Source organism: Chinchilla lanigera, unplaced genomic scaffold (assembly GCF_000276665.1).
Source record: "Chinchilla lanigera isolate Chin_1 unplaced genomic scaffold, ChiLan1.0 scaffold00140, whole genome shotgun sequence".
Lineage (NCBI taxonomy): Eukaryota > Metazoa > Chordata > Mammalia > Rodentia > Chinchillidae > Chinchilla > Chinchilla lanigera.
In genome coordinates this window covers 654,016-666,569 of record NW_004955541.1, presented here as the reverse complement: position 1 = coordinate 666,569, position 12,554 = coordinate 654,016, and the positions used below count along the sequence as shown (strand labels likewise).

The 12,554-nt window shown below is 64.3% G+C and overlaps 1 protein-coding gene and 1 long non-coding RNA gene across 6 annotated transcripts in view; both read right to left on the bottom strand.

Moving 5' to 3' along the window:
• The window catches only part of Gse1 (Gse1 coiled-coil protein), a gene marked incomplete at its 5' end in the record, with an annotated part of 290,460 nt that overhangs the window by 141,605 nt on the left and 136,301 nt on the right, over positions 1-12,554 (bottom strand).
• On the bottom strand, positions 1,940-3,199 carry LOC106147305. Its single transcript, XR_001232141.1, has 3 exons — positions 3,040-3,199; positions 2,431-2,694; positions 1,940-2,105 (listed from the first exon to the last, which is right to left on the bottom strand). It is a non-coding gene; the product is annotated as an uncharacterized LOC106147305 (long non-coding RNA).

Here is a 12,554-nt window from a genome sequence, read left to right as displayed (position 1 = left end):
CCTCCCCGCCCCCGCGCTCCCTCCGCAGCACTCGGAGCGCGCTGTCAGCACCGCGCCGCCTGACCTCTCCCCCGCGCTGCTAATTAAGGCTCCGCCGTGACAGTTCAAGTGCCGAGCATCAAGTTTGCAGAACCAGAGCCTCTAATTGGGGCCGCGTTTCATTTCTCCTCCCGCGGGGCTGGGGCTCGGGTCCGGGCACTGGTGCATTTCTCTTTTGTATTTTCCAAGGGGGGGGGATCCCCGCCCCCATCCGCCGCAAGACTCCGCGCCCCGCCCCCTTCTCCGTGAGCGGGCTGCTCGCTCCGCCCACTAAATCCCGCCAGGGAGGGAGAGGGCGGGAGGAGTCCTCGGGCAGGAGGTGGGCAGGGGCCCAGTCCAGGTGGAACTGGGGAGCAAGGGGCTGGGAAGAAGCAGCGCGAGCCCAGCAGGGGGTAGTGAGCACCCGGGTCCTGTCCCAGGGGACCATGGACAGGGGGCCAGCCTGAGAATTCCAAGGACTCCAGTTATAAGGGGGCCTCAGAGTGTGCCACCCCCTTGGGGGCTGCTCAGGAGGAGTCCAGCGGTTGAGGGGTCTCAAGCCTTGAAGCCTGGTAGACCCTCCTGGCCCCCCACTTGCAGGGACCAGGTCCCAGTACCCTCCCGAGCCCCGGGGGATCCCACTGTCCACCCAGGACCAAGAATCTGCTCCAAGTCAGAGCTTCTCAGCGGGCTTTTGTCCCCAAGGGCACAGGTACCACCGAGGCTGGCACACTTCGGAGTTCCGATGGGGACAGGGGTGCTGGTGAGCACCACACAGTGCCAGCAGCGCTGGACCGGGACACCAACCCCAGCAACGGTGGGGAAGCCGGCGTGGCCTGGGGACACAGGCTAAGGCCTCCCTAGAACTGCTTCCCGTCGGAGCTGCAGCCTCCCCGCCCCAGGCCCTTCGCTGTCTGTCCGGCATCCAGCCCAAGGCCATGGTCCCCCCCAGCCCGCCTTCCTGGCTCAGTGCCCGTCACTGTCTCGGGCGTCAGGCCTCCTGAGGCGCAGGGACACCAGCCCATGCTCCCACGGGCCTTTCCCCACCCCTGCGCCCCCAGCTCTCATCGCCCCCAAGATGACATCAGCTCAGGCTGTGGGAGAGCACTGCAGGCTCCTGACCGGCTGGGAGGAGGTACAGCTGAGTTCCCACCTGGCTGAGTTGCCGATCTTCTTTTTTCTCCCCTGCACTACTAGGGATTGAATCCAGGCGCTTCACACTGAGCTGCGTCCCCAGCCACCCTTTTTTATTTATTATTTTGAGACAGGGCCCCACTCAGTTGCCCAAGCTGGGCTCAAACTTGCAATCCTCCTGCCTCAGCCTCGCAGAGTGCTGGGATGACAGGTGCCCGCCACCGTGCCTGAATGTTTTCTGCTGGCCACTCCGGCTTCTGAAATTAAGTGCTGTGCTCAGTGCAGGAACAACCTTGCCCCTCACCGAGTGCTTTCTTCCGGCTGTCCAGCAAAACCACTGGTTTCCAATTCCCAAACAGCCCAGCGTCCCTCCCACAAGGGCAGGGCACCGTGTCCCCTTGCTGGACATGGCAGTCTGGGAGTTTGGGGAATAGCAGGCCAGGCCCCACTCCCGCCAGGCACCCTGCATCTCTGGGCGAGGGGCCTGGGCTCCCCAGAAGGCTCCCATGTGTGCCTGGGCTGAGTGGCCCTCACCCCCCTCCCCCGCACCGGCTGACCTTGAGCCCTCAGCAGGAGGCAGAGGTGTCTTATCTGGGTGAGGGGCGGGGCCGAGGCTGCCCCCTGTCTCTGCCCCAGGCCGCCAGGCCCTTTTCTGAGGCCAAGAACCAACCAGGGCAGGGGCATCCAGTGTGCGACCTGCAGGACCAGAAGCCTCTTCACCCAGTGGGACCTCCCTTCCCCTTCTGTGTGTCCTGTCCAGGAGCTAAGGGGCCCACCTCCTGGGGACTCCCCCATGAGCTGAGGCAGTGTGGAGTCCTTGGGGGCTGGCAGCACAGACTTAGAGCCATCAGGGCCACGGCTCACTGTGCTCCGGGAGGCACCTGGCTTCTGAAGGGGCCTGTGCTGGTTCAGCCTGCGTGCAGCAAACGCCGAAGACCCAAAGGAGAAAACAGCTGGGGGGGAAGGAGTCGTAACAACTACCCTCAGTATTCCCATCTGAACAATGGGCACACTGGATGAATGACCTAAGTCTTAGCATCTTCCACCTCCAGCTGCCCCTTGGCACAAGGGAACAGATAAGATCCCACCTTTGCCCCACATGGCAAAAGGAATGGAGCAGAAGCGTGGAGAGGATGCCCCAGGGTGCAAGGGCAGCTTGGCGGTTTGTGCTGTAAGCCCCCAACAACACAGGAACCAACAAGAGCTCTGAGTGGGGCTGCCAGGTGTGGCAGTCTCAGCTGTGTACCGCACTAGCACTCTAGCCCCCGCTGTACTCACCAGCAAGCTGCTGGGCATGCAGCGCGTCCGCCAGGGGCTGGGCGGCCTCCTGCAATGTGCCCAAGGACCTGGGGCGCTGGTGGTGGCTGCGCTGGGCGGGGCCTGCTGCTTCTCAGAGCCTGCTGTGCTGGCTCCAAAGCCCTTTGCGAGAGACGGGGCTCCCTCCTCACACAGTGGCCCAGGAAGGGAGCAGACCCGGTGTCGGAGGCCAGCGACCGGCTCCCTGGCTCCCCATACGTGGAGCAGCGTCTAAGCTGGCAGCTCCTGGGCAGACAGCGGGCATCCTGAGGAGCCGTGGTGCCCTCCCAGGCCCAGGGAGCCGAGGGCTGTGGACACAGCCTTTTGGGCACGGGGTGGGACATGGCTGTCACGCTCTTGGGTGGCCCTCCCCCCCCCGCCAGGGTCCCTGGGCCTCCGGGAGAGCGCAGATGGCCAGGCCCGCGGGTACTTCCCGCTCCTCTCTCTCTCTTGGCGGCACTGTGGTGTGTCCGGGGGTGACCCAGCCCGTCCCCAGCTCGGCCCCCTGCTCCCTGCCATGGCACCACGCCAGGCCGTGCGTCCCTGCGTCCTCGTTCATGGGTGGCCCTGCAGCTGCTCCTGGGCCGGTACCTCCCATGCCACCAGGGCCCCGCTGTCCTTTCTGCCTCAAGCCGGGTCTTGGGTGCGGAGGTCAGCACAGTGTGGAGGGCGTGGGGGCCCTGCTTGTCCTCTGTGTCCTGTCAGATGGGGTGCGCGATCCCTGCTGTGTGCTGGGGCGAAGGCAGGGCATGGAGGCTCCAAACCCAAGTCAGTTGCAGTCACTGTTGTTGGAAACGGGGGTGGGGGTGCAGCCTGTCCTCAGGGCTCATTCTCCAGGCGCGGGGTGGCCCCCCTCACCCAGCCCCGCCCCGCTGGCCAAGACTAGAAGTGAGGTATAAGGCAGAGTTGCCCCAGGTCCGTCCATGCGTGCAGGCCTCACCCTGCAGGCCCAGAGCAGAGTGGCCGGGTCATTTGGTCACCTGGAGGGAGACAGCGAGGCTGCAGTGCTGACCCCAAGGGCCAGGAGAGAACCCCAAGAGGACCCGCGCCTCCTCCCAGGTCAGGGGCCGCTGCATTCCTGGGACTCGTGCCCGGCCACAGCTGCGGTCCTGGCCTGCAGAGGCTGAGGCCCTGCTCTGCTGGGGACAATCAGCCCTCCCTCCTCCCGCCATGCCCTGGGGTCCTGACCTTCCCAGAGCTGCCCAGGGACACGCTGCCTGGCCTCCTGGGGTCAGAGTGCAGTGGGTGGAAGGTTGCAGGCCCAGGCTCAGGACGCTGATGCTCAGGGCCACCATCACGGGACAGCTCTGGCCCCTGCAGAGGCATCTGTGTGGCCGAAGCCTCCATCAGCTCCCTGTCCCCAGGCTCACCCGCCTCACGCCCCTCCAGAAGCAGAGAGGGCTGAGGTCACAGCCGCACACAGCGGGAAAGGACACCTTCCAGGGTGCTTGGGGTTTGCATGGGGGTCCTGGTCTCCCACACCAGCTGGGGTGTGTCTGGGGGTTCCACCTCAGCCATCTCAGCATCCCCCCAGACAGGGTCACTGTGGGTTCCACGCACCAACTCACTACAGGCTTGTGCCCGTGTCCCAAATCCTATTCTGCCCCTCAGTGACCTCCCGAGTCAGGCTGTTAATCAGACATTGGGCTCCCCAGGACCAGGATAAGGGGGTCAGCGGGAACACCTGACACCCACATCCAAGTCCAGCTCTAAGGCCTAGGTGAGCCATTTACCTCTGTGAGCCTCTGTGTCCTTAGCTGTCCAATGGGGGTGCTCTGGGTACCTCCTCCTATGTACAGGGGTGATACCCTGGGGTCCCCTGGGAAGGATGGGGGAGGGCAGTCAGGCTAGGCTGCCTGCAAGCTGAGCCAAGAGATGGACAGACGGACAGGCCTTCCCAGGTAGATGGCTGCGGGTGCCTGAGGAGCCCACACTCCCCCAGGCCTGTCTGAAATCATGCAGGAGGTCTGGGCCACCTGAGGTCGTCAGCTCGCAGACAGAGGTGCCCCACGTCTGTCTCTGATCCAGGACAGAGTCACACCAGGGACAGGGGGTCCCCGACAAGCAGAGGCCTTCCCTGCCCCGCGTGCCCCCGGGCTGCCTGTGTTAGCCCCTGGCCGGGAGCACGCGGGGCCTGGGCTGCTCTGTGTCTTCGTCTGGAGTGAGGAACTCGGCCTCGGTGGGGATCAGGGCTGCACTCCGAGTAATGATCCCGCCCACGGATGCCTGCGCTGGGGTGGGTGTCCATCCAGGCGCGTCAGGGGACCCCTCACAAACCTCGTGGGGTGCTGTGTCTGTGCCCATCCGCGGGACAGAGCTGAACACGACGTCAGCACAGAACTGGGCACCAGGGGTCCTGGCCAGGGAGTCTACTTCCCTTGAAGAACCACCTTGTGTCATAGTAGGCTGGACTACAGTCCCCCCAGAAGGCACGGTCACTCTCTGAGCCCGTCCCCGGGCAGGGAAGCTTATTTAGAAATGAGGTCCTTCTGGATGGGGTGAAATTAAGGGCCTTGAGCTTGCTGTGGACTGGGGGCTCATTCTCCAGGCTCGGGGTGCCCCCCACTCCCCCATGGGATGGGGACTGGTGCCAAGGACAGCGTCTGAGAGGGGGCAGGCGAGGAGAGCAGGGGATACGAGGGCATGACAGCAGGGCGCTGGCAGGGGCCAGCAGTGGCAGAGGAACTGAGCCTGAAGACCTGCCCCCCACGGCCACTCTCAGGGTCACTGAGCCCCTGGCTGCTGCGATGCCGTCCCCCTTCCAGCCTCGGTCCCTGGCTCAGGGAAGTGGAGCTCGATGCCAGGGCCCTCGGGACAGGGGAGGAGCTGCGGGCGGGTGGCAAACGGGGCGCAGAGTAGGACCCAGGAGTGACCAGGACTTTCTGCTAGGGACAAGAGACCATGGTGCTGGCCACGGGGCCTGGGGCAGCGAGGGAGGTTCAGAGCGCCGAGAGGGGCAGCAAGCAGATGGGGCTGGCCCCAGGCCCATCCTCGGCTGGACACTCACCTGAGGTCTCTCACGGTCGCCTGAGGTGCCACCTGTTCTATGTGGTGAGGGACCAGCCTCAACCGGAACCACACGCCGGAGGGGTCAGGAGCTCTAGACCTCAGGTTGTGGGAGACGCAAGGGTGGCCCCTGCCGGACCTGTCCCATCATGCCAGTGTCACCCCAGTGACACCAATCAGAGAGCCATAGTGCAGCCCCTAAGCTGCAGAAAGTGGCCCAGGATCTCCAGCCCCAGGGGGACAACTAAAAGCTCCCCAGACAGCTCCTTCCACACCCCACCCGTGGCCGGGACACCTGACTGTGAGAACCAGAAGGGGCTGCTTTGCAGCTGTGAGTGCGCCCCCCATTCCAGATGGGGACCCCGGGCCAGAAAGCTCTGAGCATCCGGTGTCCTGAGTCCTAGACTGGGCACCTCTGGGCACCCTGCCCAAACCCCCAGAGCAGGAAGACAACCCACGTACCCACAGCAGGGGCAGGGAAGGAGGCACCAAGCACCCCCACCCGTCCCCGACCTCACAGAAGGCCCAGCAGAAGGGAGGCGGGCAAGAGATGTTTGCTAACAAAACAAGCAGGGGACAGAATTGCCACACGCTGCCAGGGACAGACACTCGGGCCCGCCACCAGCTGTTCTCTTTGGCGATGTCTGTACTGAGGGTGCCCCCCAGCCCTCCCCAGAACACCTCAGGCCTCCACCTGGTCACGGCCTATGCCCTGGTGCTGGGACAGCCCAGTGGAGGATCTGGCCAGCAGGAGGCAGCCCCAACCTGGGCTTCAGGAAGGTTTATGTCCCTCAGACAGGGCTCCGGGACACTCCGGGTATTCCAAAAAGCCTCAACAACCTGGCTAGAGTCCTGAGTCCCCTAGATCAGCATCCTTGGGGTGTGGCCTGGGCCCTGGCACTTCGAGGCCATCCCTAGGTGATTCCAGAGCTGTCAAGGTTGGGGGTCTCAGAACAAGAGGGAGGGGTGTGAGGTGAGTAGGAACACATGGGCCTGACCCGGGGTCACCTCTTGGTGTCTTCACCCAGCTCGTGAAAGCCAGGTAAATAAATAAATAAGTAAATAAATAACCCTGCTGGCAGGGCAGGGAGCACCATCAAATTAGGGACGGGAGAAATCAGACAGCTTGACTCACACAACATAATCGGTTTAATTGCAAGGCCTCTGCGCAGGCCAGAGCGGCCCACTCCTGCTCGCTTTATTAAAATCCAATTATCCGTGCTGGCCACGGTCTCCCTGGCAGGGACAAAGATACGTCTTTGGCCGTGGTCGGACCCAATGCCAAGACGTGGTCTCAGGTGGGGACACTCCCTGCCTGGAAGGATGGGCCTCCTCTGGGACCTTGGGCCAGGCAAACAGCGCGGGGAGCACCCTCAGAGCTGAAAGGCACAAAAAGGGGATGTGGGCCCCACGCGGGTCTCCCCCACAGCACCACAGCGAGAGGGTGGGACAGAGGGGCTTCGCCATCGGAGCCACCCCAGGGAAGGCAGAACCACGGGGACAGAGGACGGAGCCCTGGCTGTAGGGCTGGGGCTGGGGGTGACCACAGAGAGATGGGCGGAGCATCCTGGGCTGGGGTGCCAGGTATCCGTCTGTGAGAATTCTGAATGTCATTGTGCGTAGCTGCAAACCCTGATAAACCTGGTTTTTGAAAACAACATGTAAGGCGCCTGCCTGTAGAAGAGGCAGCCACAAAGCAACCGCGCTGACAGGGAGTCAGGGCGCACATCCGCCTTCGAATTCGGCGCTGCAGCTGGCACCCAGCCCTCCCTGGCGGCCCGGGCTGGGAGCCCTGGGGGGCAGGGTGGGCAGGAGGGGACAGGAGGCTATCGGCAATCCATCTGCTAGCAGTGGCACGGCGTTCAGTGGCACGCCCCATGGAGAACAGCACTGTTACGGACATCAGGCTGTTACTGTGGGTCCCAAAGCGTATCTATCTCCGAGCTCGGGACTTGTTTTTTCGGCAACAGGATCAGAGCGGTCCAGCGATCACACAGTAGCCATCCAAACCCAGGCGTGCTGGCCGCAGACCACCCACCTCAGCCCCCTCCCTCGAGCCCCTCGGTGTTCCCTAAACACGTCTCAGCTGAGCAGAAAATGAGGTCATCGGGCTCCGGAGCCTGGATCCCAGGAGACAGTGAGGAACTGCTGCTGGCTGGTTTCTGCAATCAATCCCGCTGGGCCAGCGCCACCTTACGGAAACTGGCTCCTCCGCTGCTGACCCCGTGGCCTGTGGGGAGCCGGAGCTGGAAGCCAGGGCCGTCCGTTCCCTCCCGCTGGCTGCCTCCTGCTCCAGGCCACCGTCTCGCGGGGCGGCCCTGAGGTTTACAGCCACCCCGGCTTTGTTTATCTGGGCCCTTGCAGGCCAGAAACCATCCGGAAAAGTCGGTTAGGCCGGGAGCAGCTGCCTGGCGCCTCTAAAAGCCTCAGATGTGGCTCGCGGTGGGGGCCGGGGCCAGCGCAGCCTCGAGGTGCGCGGCCACCATTGGAGTCACCGTGAGCCATTACAGCGGGAGGAAAAGCAGCCCGGTCTGCGGGCGGGCAGCCAGCTGCTCCCTGCTCCCACCTCCGGCCCGGCTGCTCCGCTCCCCGCTCCGCCGGCCCACCCTGCCACCTGCCTTCCCCAGAGCCACCGCCACCACCAGCACTGGCGAGGGAGGGCTGGGGGCGGAGAGCGCGGCTCCCAGATTTTCGACTCAATTGCTGTGAGGAGAGATGAGAAATTGCCTTCCTGACCCAAACCCGGAGTTCACAGCTGCACTTCATTACCGCGCCTCCAGGAGGCCCGGGAGGGGCGGCGCGGCTCACCTGTTAGCAGCAGCTGCCGCCTGCCTCCCTCCCGGCCTGGGCAGCGCGGGCTCCTGGGCTCCTGCCCGGGGCTTCAGGCGGGGGCCAAGTGGCACAGGCGGGCAGCCAGCCATGTCCCAAGCCCCTCGCTCTCCCCTGCCAGCTTACATCACCTCAGTGCCGGGCGGCAGGGACAGGGGCAGACAAGAGGGCAGGCGGGAGGGGACACGGCCATGGTCCTGCTCTCCTTCAGAGGTGCCAGAAGGTGCGGGGCACATCTCCCCGAGGGCCCCTTCAGTGCCCTGGGTGGTGTGTCCACCCACAGGGCTGACGGGAGCACGCGGCACAGCCTGGAGCGTTTCTGAGTACACAGCAGGTGCGCAATAAGTGTTTCACCAGAAGGCACAGGATGTCATCTGGAGAGAGCTTTCAGATGAGCTGAGAGGCCAGCTGGGCCCAGTGTCCCCGGGGCCAGGCCGGATCTCCTCCCAAAGCTCCAGTGGCTGGAACACACTGTGAGGCTGAGCTGCCCTGCCGGAGTCATACTCTGGCCCTCATGTCTGCCTACTCTTTTCCACAAGAGGCGGGGGGATGGCAGAGGTGTCCAGCCAGCTCCAGGGCAGGGAGGGAGGGAGGGAGCAGGGCTTTGAGGCAGCGCTCACTAACCGCTAGGTAGCCCTGCCCTTTCCCGGTCAGCTCCTCCTGCGCTGAGTCAGTGCGGGCCCTGAGGCATCCGAAGCTGCCCCTGACCCACCCACCACGAAGGAGAATGCCAGGCTGGCAGCGAGAAGCTGTGTGAACCTGGGCAAGTCAGCTGAGCACTATGGGCCTTTGCCAACAAGTGGGGGGCGCCACGCTGTGCCAGGGGAGGTGTCCAGTGCAGCCTCACCCCAGCTCCTGAGCCAGGGATTCTTCTGTGCACCCCCAAGCTCTTGGGCTCTGGGCAAATTGGTTTCCATTCCGTCTCTGCCTCTGGGTGGAGACTGAGGGGAGGTGCCAGTGCCCAGGCTGAGGAAGCAGACACAGCAAGCACTGGTCTCACCCCGGGGCCTCCTTCCCATCTCTCAGAGGAGAAGGGCAAGGTCACTGCCCAAGGTCAAGCATGGGGCTGGGACTGCAGCCCAGAACTGGAGTGCTCTTCTCCTGGCCCATGACACGCCGACCCGGGCCACCTTGGGGCCTCTGGGAGGGGCGCTGGGACCAGTGGGCGGCCAGAGCTGATGGGTTGTGGGGACCAGGGAGGCTTGGTAATAGGCAGGCATAGAGGCCCGCAAAGGCCCAGGCCTGGCAGGTGCTCTGCATCCTGGCCAAGGACAGTACAGCGCATCAAGGTCACACCCACAGTGTAGGGGCGGGTCAGGGCCAGGCTCCCAGGGGCCTGGGAGGACGGAGGAGGAAGGAGGCAGTGCACGGCGGAGCACAGGAAACGCAGATCACATGGGGACCAGGACAGTGAGGCAGGGGCGGGAGACTGAGGCTCAGAGCACAGTCACTGTGCCCTAGGGCACTGGTGACAGTGGACAGAGGCAGGCATCACCGGTTCACAGCTTCCTCATCCTAGGTGTCCCCGCTAGCCGCCACTCACAGCCCCAGGGAGGCCGTCCTGCTCTGTCCTCAGCCCTCGCCTGGGTACCCTTGCCCCCGGGGCTGACACCCGCCCACCACAGGCTCCCAGCGGAGGAAGAGTCAGCGGTCGAACCAGAAGCCCCTGCGCGTTCCTGCCCATGCCGCCCAGCTGCCAGCCCCAGAGCTCTGAACGTGCCCCCTCCCGCAGCCTCTTGACCTGACTGTGCGGTGCACCGTGTTCTGTCTCCACCGGCAGGTGGGGAAACGGAGGCACCAAGGGTTCCAGCCACTGCCCACAGTCTCACAGCTGCTAGGGCAGAGCCAGGAGGCACTCAGAGCTCCACATCATGGCCCGGGGGAGCAGGGGACCCTCAGAAACAGGCCCCTCCTCCCACCTAGGACCCCACGCAGCAGACACCCAGTGTGGGGCTGGACTGGGCTGGTTGACAGTGACCATAAGGACAGTGACCACGCTCTGATACGTGGGCTAACAGTGACCCGACGTGCCCGGCACTGTTCCCCATGTTCCCCATAGCCATCGCCCAGGGCCCCTCCATCGCCCCACGGGTGGTGGCCGCACAGGGACGGCGGGAGGCCTGCGAGGGCACCAGGATCTAAGTCCACAAGCTGGCTCCCAGCAGGGCCCTGGGCAGTGAGCGCAGGCCAGCCAGGGGCAGAAGCCAGGGCCGGGCTGGGGCTGTGGGCCTCCCCCTCCCGCCGAGAGGGCCACCGCGGTGGCTGGCGCACTCCCTGCGAGGCCAGGCCTTGCAAGGGAAGCAGAAATCTGTCGTTAACGCGGTGCCAAACCCAAAGTGGCTGCTCCAGAGCTGCAATCCAATAAAAGTGCGACTTGTCTATTTATCATCCTCGGGGCTTTTTATCACAGTGCAGATGGCTGCTACCTTTGGAAGGCTCAGCAGCCCGCTGCCAGCCGCCCGCCACACAAGCTCAGCTCCCCAGGATCTGGGCTGCACCTGCGAGGCCTGGCACAGCCGCCCCAGCCTCAAGGGCGGCCACTGGGCAGCTCAGCCATCACCCCCGCCTCCCAGCCCCCCACGCTCACCAGCTGCCCTGTGCCCAGCTCAGCCGCGCTGGGGACAGGTAGGGCAGCAGCCTCCACCGAGCTGGCTGCCGCACCTGGCGTAGCCTCTAATTACCCATGCGGCAGCTGCTCCTGGGAGGCAGAGGCGTGGCAGGCGCCCCCTGGGGCTGGCACATAGCACCCCAAGATGCACAGCACCAGGGTGGCAGGGAACAGGGCCCTGTGGGGCACCTGCAGTAAGGGGCTAGAGGTGCGTCCAAGAGGATGGGCCGGGGCAGAGAGTACAGCAGGGTGACAGCCAGGCCAGCAGCATGGCAGCCCAGGAGCAGAGAGTGCAGAGGGGGACTTGGTGGGGGGGACCCCAGCCTCGGTTCCTACATCAGAAACATCACATGGAGGTCAGGGGCCGAGGGAGCTTTGGGATCGCCAGCATGACACTGGCAGCGACGCAAAGCTGCTTCTGTCTCCACCAAGAGCCTGGGCCGCAGCGTGTCCATGAGTGTCCATGTATGTCTAAGTGTGCACAGGTGTGTGCAGGGGGACCAGAGGAGGAGTTGCCCCATTCATCCTCCGAGGTTGGGGGGTCTGGGGGCCAGGGCACTGCCAGGCTGACAAGCCCTGACCTCTGCCCCAGTTGTGCCCTGAGAAGCGGGACACCAGGAGCCCCTGCCTCTTGCCCCCTCACCCCGGGCTCCTCCATGCCGCTCTCCACATAAGCCTTCTCAGGCAGCTGTCCAGGATGGCGGCCTCTGCCTCCTGCCTTGGGGCTGAGCTCAGAAGGCACAGATGTCTTTCCCGCCCTCTCTCCAGCTTCCCTACCTGACATGAAGCTCATCACCCGACGTCCACCCCACACCTCTGCTCAGGCCCCTGGCAGCCAGGAGAGAACCCTGGGGCCTCACAGGGCGCAGAGGTTCTTTGTCACAGGGGCTCGCATCTCTGTCCTGGTCCTACTTTCTGTAGGGACACTCGGGTTCTCGCCCACCATGGTGATGGCCGCTGTGGATGTAAACGTCTCTGAGGGCCAGGCCCATCGCAGCCTTTGCCGTACATTTCTGCCTCACTCAGTCAATCCCTGTAGCCAAGGAGACAGTTGCTGTTATTACCCCTCTCCATGTCATGGGTGCAGAGCAGCCACAGAGCTGGGCCAGGAAGTCACGCAGCTGGGCCAGGATGCCCACACGCCACCAGTGCCCCAGGCCATGCCCCAGCTGCCGCCGTACTGTGAGCTGGGGGTTCCACACCTCCCAGGGACACTGAGTGTAGCGAGATGGCCGGCAGGCTGGCCAGGGACCCACACTTCTCCTGGGCAAGGAAGACCTCAAGTCCCTTTCTCTCCCTGCAGCGCTGGTATTATTGTGGGTGGGGGACACATCCCGCCACCTGTCACCCAGCACCAGGTGGCTAACCACACCGCCCAGGGTTGCGCTCACATCAGGACTCTGCCATCAGCCCCGGAGATGAAAGTATCCCTGCAAATGACCCAACCGAGTGGGGCCAGCACTTGTGCAGGGCCCGGGCCGACATCTTTCTCACGCTGGGGCCTGTTCATCGTCACACAGCCCTGTCCGTCCATCCATTCGCTACTTGGCTGTACATTGGCGCTCGCTGTGTGTCCAGCACCGTGCCAGACGCTGCGGGACTAAGCGGCCAGTCTGGCAAGGTCCCTGCCTTGGAGCTGAGGGTCGGGCACTCGGGCACTGGC